We start from the raw sequence: 8539 nt of genomic DNA, 5'->3' as shown, positions 1-8539 counted from the left end.
CGCACTCTAAAGATCCCTTGGTGGTCGAAAATCGACTAGAGGAGGCATTGTCCGCCACCCCGGCAAAACCAAAATTTCCTATTTACTGAAAATGTTATGTGTGCCCCGTGCGCTCATAATATAACCTTATGCATTTACGAGCGCCGCAAAATGCTTACCGGAAAAAAACAAAATAAACAAAAACAAACAAGTTAACTGGGTTTCAAGAAGGGATACTATAGCTCAGACCAAAGTAATTTGAAGTGGGGAGGGGGGTGAGGGTGGTAAGCATATAGAACTATGACAAATTAATATACTTTCTCGTAGCCCACGTGTCCACTAAATACGAAACTGTCCTTATCAAAGTCGTCTGTCTCTCGAGAATTCGGAGAATCTAGTAGAAATAGGCCACAGGTTTTTACATTAGAAATGTGTGAGAATTCCTATTGGATACTTATACCTAAATACTTGTATGTAGAACTGGTGTCTTAGTACGACGGGGAGCTCTTTGCTTCCTCGCCCCTCTTCATAAGGATACATTTCAGTGTGGGTTGGCTGATTGTCTCCATCATCAGCTGGTTGCTGTAGCGTCTGATGGGGTCACGCAGACTGCTCCTCCTGCCTTCATCAGGCTCTTTTGTTTTAGTTTTAGTAAGAGTTTTACGGCACTTGCAACACAATAAGGTCATATAAGAGCCGAAGATTAGAGGGGTTACAAGAGAGTAACAAACACTAAAAAGAAGGAGGGGAGATAAAGACGATAGATGTTTGACAGGAAAGAAGAAGCTAACCACATCAGAGCACCCGCCAACCTCCAGGCTGTACACTTTTCCTATTGGATTTGTCTTCCAAAACGACACGACTCCTCCAAACAAAAGGCGGGTCGGTTGGAATGCAACATGAAGCATTATTGTCGAGTGGCAAAGTCCCACTCTACAGCAAGCTCTATGCGCTTCTCAATCTATACTATTACCCCAGCAGACCTGAGAACATTTTGAAACATTCTCAACTTCCTGAGAAGCATACAGTGCGAGCTGCTATTATATAGGCTCTAAAACTCCGTCACACTAACAAGATATTTCGCTGTCTATGTCGGTGAAGTGAGGAAAAATCGTGTAAAGTGCCTTTCCTAAAGACATAACGTCGGGACTGAGGTTCGAACCCCCGAACCCGCAACCTCACGATTACGAGTCTGGCAGCCTAACCACTCTCACGACTCACAAACACAAACGAAAGACGCCAACAGTGGCGAAAGTTCCCTGATCTTTGAAATGGCGTACTCGTGGCCATTCAGTGTGCTGGGCCCGTGGCCGAAAAAAATTAATAAACCCATAAGAAAACAATCAAAACAAAACAAAATAACAAGAGGTCCCATAATTTCGTTCAAGTATTTGCTACTGATATAATGTCTTCACGATCCGAAACACTTCACACTGAGATATTGGGACTCTTGAGTGGAACAATATACGACGCAATATGGCCCAAAGCCTGAACGATTTAATGTCAGCGCTAAAGTCGGGTCAAGGTCTTCAGTTGTTGTTTTTTTGGGGGGGGTCACTCTGGCTCTGGCGCTGGACCAGAGGCAATCTGATCTCACCCAGTTATATTATTTGGTTGATTTCAAGAAGAAGAAGAAGAAGAAGAAGAAGAAGAAGAAGAAGAAGAAGAAGAAGAAAAAAAAGAAAGAGGATTTCTATAGCACATATTCTCTATGCGTTGTCTATTATTACCCCAGCATACCCTGCAACATTCAGAAACAGTCTCGCTTCGTGGGAAGTATATAACAAAGCAAACAGCGGATTAAGCGCTCAAACCGTAACAAACTGACTCGATTTCTTGCTGTTTATAGCCAGGTACTCTTCCCACCAGTAGTAATAGTAGTAGTTTTAGTATATTAGTACTATTATTATTATTTATTTTTTTTATTATATTATTAATATTATTATTACTATTATTATTATTATCATTATTATTATTATTACTATTATTATTATTATTATTATTATTATTATTATTATTATTATTATTATTATTACTATTGCTGTTATTATTATTATTAATATTAGTACTATATTATTATTATTATCATCATCACCATCGTTATTATTTTTGTGCAATAATCCATTGTAATGTCAATCTACCATCATGATATCAATATATTTGTGGGGGGGGGGGTGTTTTTTTTAGAAAAGAGAAGCGCATCGACACAATAATGGTCACATAGAGCAGTTGAAAAGTAAGACAGACCGACAGACAGAAACAACAGTAGGTAAAGAAAAGAAGTAGCACGTACCAGTGGTGCCCTCCAACCACATGCAATTTTGCTGCGTTGACAAATATACATGTTTCTATTTTAACCACGTCGGTCTAACTTTGCAAGACCCACTCAAGCGTGTCTCTGTGTGTTCTGTGAAGTAGTCCGGGTTGTTGTTCGTGTGACCTAGTTTTCTCCAGTCGGAACGTTTGGACATACATGTACTAACTTCCAAACACGCTGCACTTTAGCGGGTACTCTACAAACGTATCTTTTTGTGAATCCACCCACCTCATCTCACCCGTTCCTCTCACCCCCTCCCCTCACCTTACCTCCCTCACCTCCCTCACCTCCCTCACCTCACCTCCCTCGCCTCATCCTACCCCTTCCCACACCTCCCCGTTCCACCCCCTCCCCTAGCTCACCTCCTTCACCTCATCTCCCTCATCCCCTCCTACCCCCTAACCCCTACCCGCCCCCCCTTACTCTACCTCATTTTTTAAATACATTTTCCATTGCCGAAATTCTCAACAGTCTACTCTGAAACCGCAGGTCTGTAGCTTATGCTCAATGTTCGTTGACGAGACAGTTCTTATTTTTTTGTAAGTGTTTTGCGGCGTTCGGAACAGCATAAGGTCATATGAACACGCTGGACGCATTAAACGTTTTCAGTCTGGTAGGACTCAATGTAATGAACGTGCTGAGGTCGGCAGCACCATGCAGTTACAGACTTCAACAAAAGTTAAGGACCACTTGCAGTGGTCTTCTAGGGTCGACCTGCATGTGGGCGCTCTTGGATGGATCCAGAGGTTTGATGGCGCTGCCTCAGGCGGACAATGACAGAGTGTGACACTGCAAGCCTTCTGGCAACTTCTCGGATTCCAACTCCATTTTGCAGCCATGCCATAGCTCTGGCACCATAAAAGTCTCCCAGGTTACGTCTTGGTGGCATGTTGATGTGATACCGGATTTTGAGCAAACGGCGGCATATATTGCCACCAAAGTGAGCACAGTTCGAGACCGTATGTCCGTTTATGACGTGCACTAGAAATTTTAACTGAGGAATGTCCGTGGTGTCGCACACTAGTCGATAAAAAAACAGCAAATGTGGCTACAATTCCCCAAGGAATTGCGTGCAGCACGTGATGGTTTTTTCCCTTAGGAAGCTTTGCAGTACGCATTGGTAACCCATTAACACTTTCAGAGCAAAAAAAAAATTGAAACATTCCTTGCTGTCTTTTTTTTCGAAATTTTTAAAAATCAAGGCTGTCTGTCAAGGTGGTGCTTAACTTTTGTTGAAGTCTGTAGTTCCACCAACAGTCATGGCATCAGTGACAGCATGGTTCAACGACCACAGAGAGGATGAAGGCACCACTTCACACACAATGGATAGACTAAGGGAAGCTGGTGTTTCTATAGGGCGTCGGGGAGAGACAGCAACCTACGTGGAAAAGCCAGAAGAATATCCAACCAGCTGTTAACTGGTACGATTAGCAAGCAGACCCCTTCATAGATCCTAAAGAGGAGGGAGGAGCAGCTATGGCGTTGTGCCGCCTGCAATGATGCCCAAGTAAAGTAAAATTTGGTAAGAATTTTGAATTTTCCCCCGGTAGCGGCGGAAGCTACTTTTATCCATTTTAGGACCACCAAGGGATCTTTAACGTGCGCAACTTACACACGGGACCTCCGAGATTTTTCGCCCTTGTCCGAGAAGGCTAGGTGTAGATATTTCCTACCATAAGATCAAGGATGTGGCTGAAAGACAGAAGTAAGAAGGAGCCAAGGAGTAGCAGTAGAAAGGCTGCGGAAAGAGTCAAGAGTCTAGAGGAGGAGGCAAAGGGGAGGAGGAGGGGAGGAAGGGGTAGAAAGTAGAGAAGAAAGCAGACGACAGAACATGGTTAGAGAACAGGAAAGCGGAAATGAAAGGAAAACATTTTAGAGAAGAAAATTTTCCATCGCTGTCAGGTTTCGAACCCAAGACGTATTGAATGATTGGCGAACACCTTAACCTTTAGACTACGAGAGCCCTCTCCAGACAGTTCACAGTGCGGATTTTAATTTATTTTTTTTTAAAGAAAACACTAGAAGTGCCCCATCAGCGTCTTTCATTTGCTTGAGTTACAGACTGACGAACACATGAATACAGTCCCAAGTTCGCTATACAAAACTGGCCCTATTTACGATTCACATTTATTGATTTAGCTGAAGAATGCTCGGCATCGAGTAAAATAAAAGGCGGCTTTCTGTAAAGTTTATTCTTTTTTTTTTGGTCTTAACGTATATTATGTGTCATTGCGGGGTGGAATCATGTGCTCGTAAAATTTTGGGCATACGTAGTACCAGTTTAAAGCTTTCATTTCTCCTGCATACAATGAAAAAAAATCCCATTATCTTGAACAGATTTCGAGATAATTCCAATAGAAAGAGTTGGGGTCATCTGGTTTCAAAGGTAAAATAAACGAGAAAATGGCCGCTAAATTTTAGTGTCTTTAGAAGCTTGAGTGTTCTTGGAAACAGCAAATTTACCTTTTTAAAATAAAACTCCACACAAATTATATATACCTTCTTTTAAGGACACAAAAAGTTTTGCCCCCCTCCCCAAAAATAAACCCCAACCAAACAAAAACAACAACAGCACAATCGAAAAGAATTATCAAGCGAACGGGAAAAAGACAGGTTCTTCGATTTCATTATTTTGACGAGTGTCTGGTTTCTCCACGATGTCTCACGTAATATTATATCGTTAATGTATTATTAGGATAATAAAATTTGCTGCGTTGACATATATTTCCACGTCAGTATATCTTTACGAGACCCACTCAAGCGTGTCTGTGTGTGTTCTGTGAAGTAGACTAGTTGTTGTTTGTGTGACCCAGTTTGCTTCAGTCCGAAAGTTCGGACGTACTTACTTCCAGTTTCTACTAAAGCTTGACTGAGAGCTCTCGTGGCCTAGATGTTAAGGTGTTCGCCTCTCATTCAAAGGTCCCGGGTTCGAATCCGGGTAGGGACGGAAATTTTTTTCCTCTCTAAAATTGTCTCCTTTCACCTCGTTTCCGGCTCCCTAGCAACGTCCAGTCGTCTGCTTTCGTCTCCACTTTCTGTCCCCACCCCCTCACCTCCTTTGCCTCCTCTGGGCTCCTGGCTCTTTCTGCAGCTTTGCTACAACTAGTCCTTGGCTCCTTCTCACTGCTGTATTTCAGCCACACCCTTGATCTTCTGGTATGAAAGCCTTCACGGACTAGGGCAAAAGATCTCGGTGGTCCCTTGTGCAAGTTGCGCTCGTTAATAATCCCTTGGTGGCCCAATATCGTTCAGAGTAGGCTTCGGCAGCCACCCAGGCAAATTTCAAAATGTCCTACTAACAGTAAATGTTTAATGTGTCCCGCGCGCTCATATGACCGTATGCAGTTGCGAGGGCCGTAAAATACTTACCAAAAAGAAACCAACAGCCAAAAGCTTGGCACTCTATACACTAATCTCGGTAAGTCTTTTCCCCTCACCTCAACCCCCCCCCCCCCTACATCAATGCCCTTCATCTCATCCATTCCACCCCCCTCAATAATTCTGAACGGCAATATACTGAGAGTGAGAATAATTTTCAATCACCGTGGAGGTTGTGTGTTAAAATTTCAATTTGTGCTTCGTTCTGAGCGTCTTCGCAATCATTGTCAAGAGCCGTGGAGGCGTTTGTCAAGGAAAGGGAAGGTTGCTGTCGAGCATGACGGCTGTCGCTTCGAATTGCACAAAACAATCATGTCATACAGACCTATTCTAGGAACAAAATTCACCAAACAGTCATGTCACACTGGTCTATTCTTGGAACAAATTTCACCAAACAGTCATATCATACCGCCTTATTCCTGAAACACATTTCACCAAACAGTCATGTGCTGCGGGTCTGTCCTCGCTTGCTGAAAGCTCAGCGGCGTCTGTAGTCTAGCAATTAGTTGCTTCGCTGTCTGTTGGTATCAATTAAGAACACTCTCCCACAGACTGACTTAAGAAAAATTAAACTGCACCTCCAGTCTGTGAGAGACACACTGGAGTAAAAAAAGATTAACAATAAACTTCACGTCATGCTCAAACAGAGCCCATAAAAACCTTCGGGTCTCTTCAGAAGAGACGAAGTCATTTTTACTCGATTGTATATCGGACACACCTCCCTGACTGACACATAAATACCCCCTGCAGGGAGATGAGGAACTGTTCTGAGATTAACATTTGGGAGGCATCGTAGTGAAATTAGGCGCTCGTCAACATAATGAAATCAAAGAGAACAGCATTTTTCTGCAGGTTTAGCAATTTTTATCGAATTTTTAAAAAAACCTTTTGGCTCATCAGATTTTATGTACAGTTAGAAATACATTTATATGTAGATTTTACTTAGGAACATTGGTCAAAGGAACAAAAAAATGGAAATTTTTAGTTTCCAAGGACATTACCGCTTTGGAAGTAACCAAACTTTGGAAGCCATTTTTGTGCTAATTTTACCTCTGACACCATGCGATTGCCCCCTCCTTCAATAAAAAATATCTGGACTTTTATTTTAAATAAATTATGAGTAGTTTGTTTTCTTTATCTAAAGAACGACAAATGAACAAGCTTTAAAATGATGCCAATGACACCATATGTCCAAAAATTTAACGAGCGCCTGATTCCACTGCGATTTTACCCTATAAAGGCCTTTGACCTTTATAGCAAAATATAATATCGTACTGTCAAATGTAAATTACTCTTATTTTTACGACAAAACTTTAACCATGAATTCTTTAGAATGTTAAGGTTTAATCTGATCATCGACCAAAACCAAGCCGTGGTGTGAACTATTGTGAATTGCAACCAGCTTGTGTTTCTCACATTTGTATGACCTTTAGCAATTGCAAGTGCTGTAAAACTCTTACCTAAACAATGTGCTGGCCCCAAATGAGGTAAGCAAGGGGATGGGAAATGTCGTGCGATGCGACTCTACTCTGTCTGTACCCTAAGATGTCACAGTCCTGTTGCTTATAGCTAAAGAGACAGATCACGTTTCTGTTGTGTGTTTTTTAAAGAAAAAACAAGAAAGTGCCATATCAGTGTGTTTCGTTTGCTTGAATTACAGACGGGCACATGAAAACAGTCCGGAGTTTGCCCTATTTTCCGATTTTCATTTAATTGATTTGACTGTAAGAATGTACTGCACTGAGCCAAAAGACGACTTTCTGAAGAGCTATTAACTTTACAGTGCAGTCAGTATATTATTGTATTGTTTATACATTTTGATGGGTTGAGGGATTTATTTATATGTTTGCCACGTCGGTCTATCTTTGCGAGACCTACTCAAGCGTGTCTCTTTCTATTCTGTGAAGTAGACCAGGTTATTTGCGTGACCTAGATTGCTCCAGTCTGAAAGAGCGGACGTGAGGCCAACGACTCCTGCTACTTGGGTGTGTGTGCTTAATCTTGTCCGTACGTCGTGTTTTACTATCGTATCCATACGACCTGGCGAACTATGTGCCACCACTTTCCAAAGAGGAAATGTTCTCGTCAATCCGATCGTACGCTTTGCATAGCAGTCTGTCAAAATGATTTTTTAAAGAAAAACTGAAAGTTTCAAAGAGATCTCCGCACTATAAGTATTCTCAAGTGTGAAGAATACAACTCCGGGGGTACAAAATGACCTCAGGGCGTACGGATAGGGTTAAGACCCCCGTCTGCGATGCAACAGTTAGGCTCCAAAGTGGTATTCAAACAGAATGAATGAGTTCGATTCTCAAGTAGGGCAAGTTTGCTTTCAGGGGCGTTCCCGTCCTGTCGCTGTAAGGTTCTATTCCAGTCTGCCTGGGTCCATCAAACCTGCCCAAGACGACACAGTCGATTAAGGGGGCAGACCTTTTTTATTGGACCTGTTTTGGGCTCAGATATCAATTTTTGGAAGTATACATTTTTCTGTCAAGAAAATAACTTTTCTTCCGCCTTTAATTGTAAGTGGAAATGTGAAGTCCTTAGTATCAAAACAGTGGTATCAGTGCTACTGACTGAAGTGTCCTTCGGCCATTCCTAAAGAGGGGGGTGTTAACATGGCCTTGTGCACAGTAGAAAATATTGTAAATGGGCTGATTTACCAATGCCATGTTCATACTGTGCCGGAACAACATAAGGGAAACTGCTGCTTATTCTTTCCTCATCCTTACTATTGTCATTTTTTTCCTCTACACTGGTTGTCTACACGTTTTGTATGTTCCTCACTCTCTTGTGAACTGCTATTTCCGGGGTGCCTTGATAGTCGAAGCAGACTTTGTGCTGTTGAGGCTAGAGAGGTGAGCA

The sequence above is a fragment of the Aplysia californica genome, unplaced genomic scaffold, assembly GCF_000002075.1.
Source record: "Aplysia californica isolate F4 #8 unplaced genomic scaffold, AplCal3.0 scaffold00390, whole genome shotgun sequence".
Classification (NCBI taxonomy): Eukaryota; Metazoa; Mollusca; class Gastropoda; order Aplysiida; family Aplysiidae; genus Aplysia; species Aplysia californica.
Note: the sequence above shows the minus strand (reverse complement) of the source record.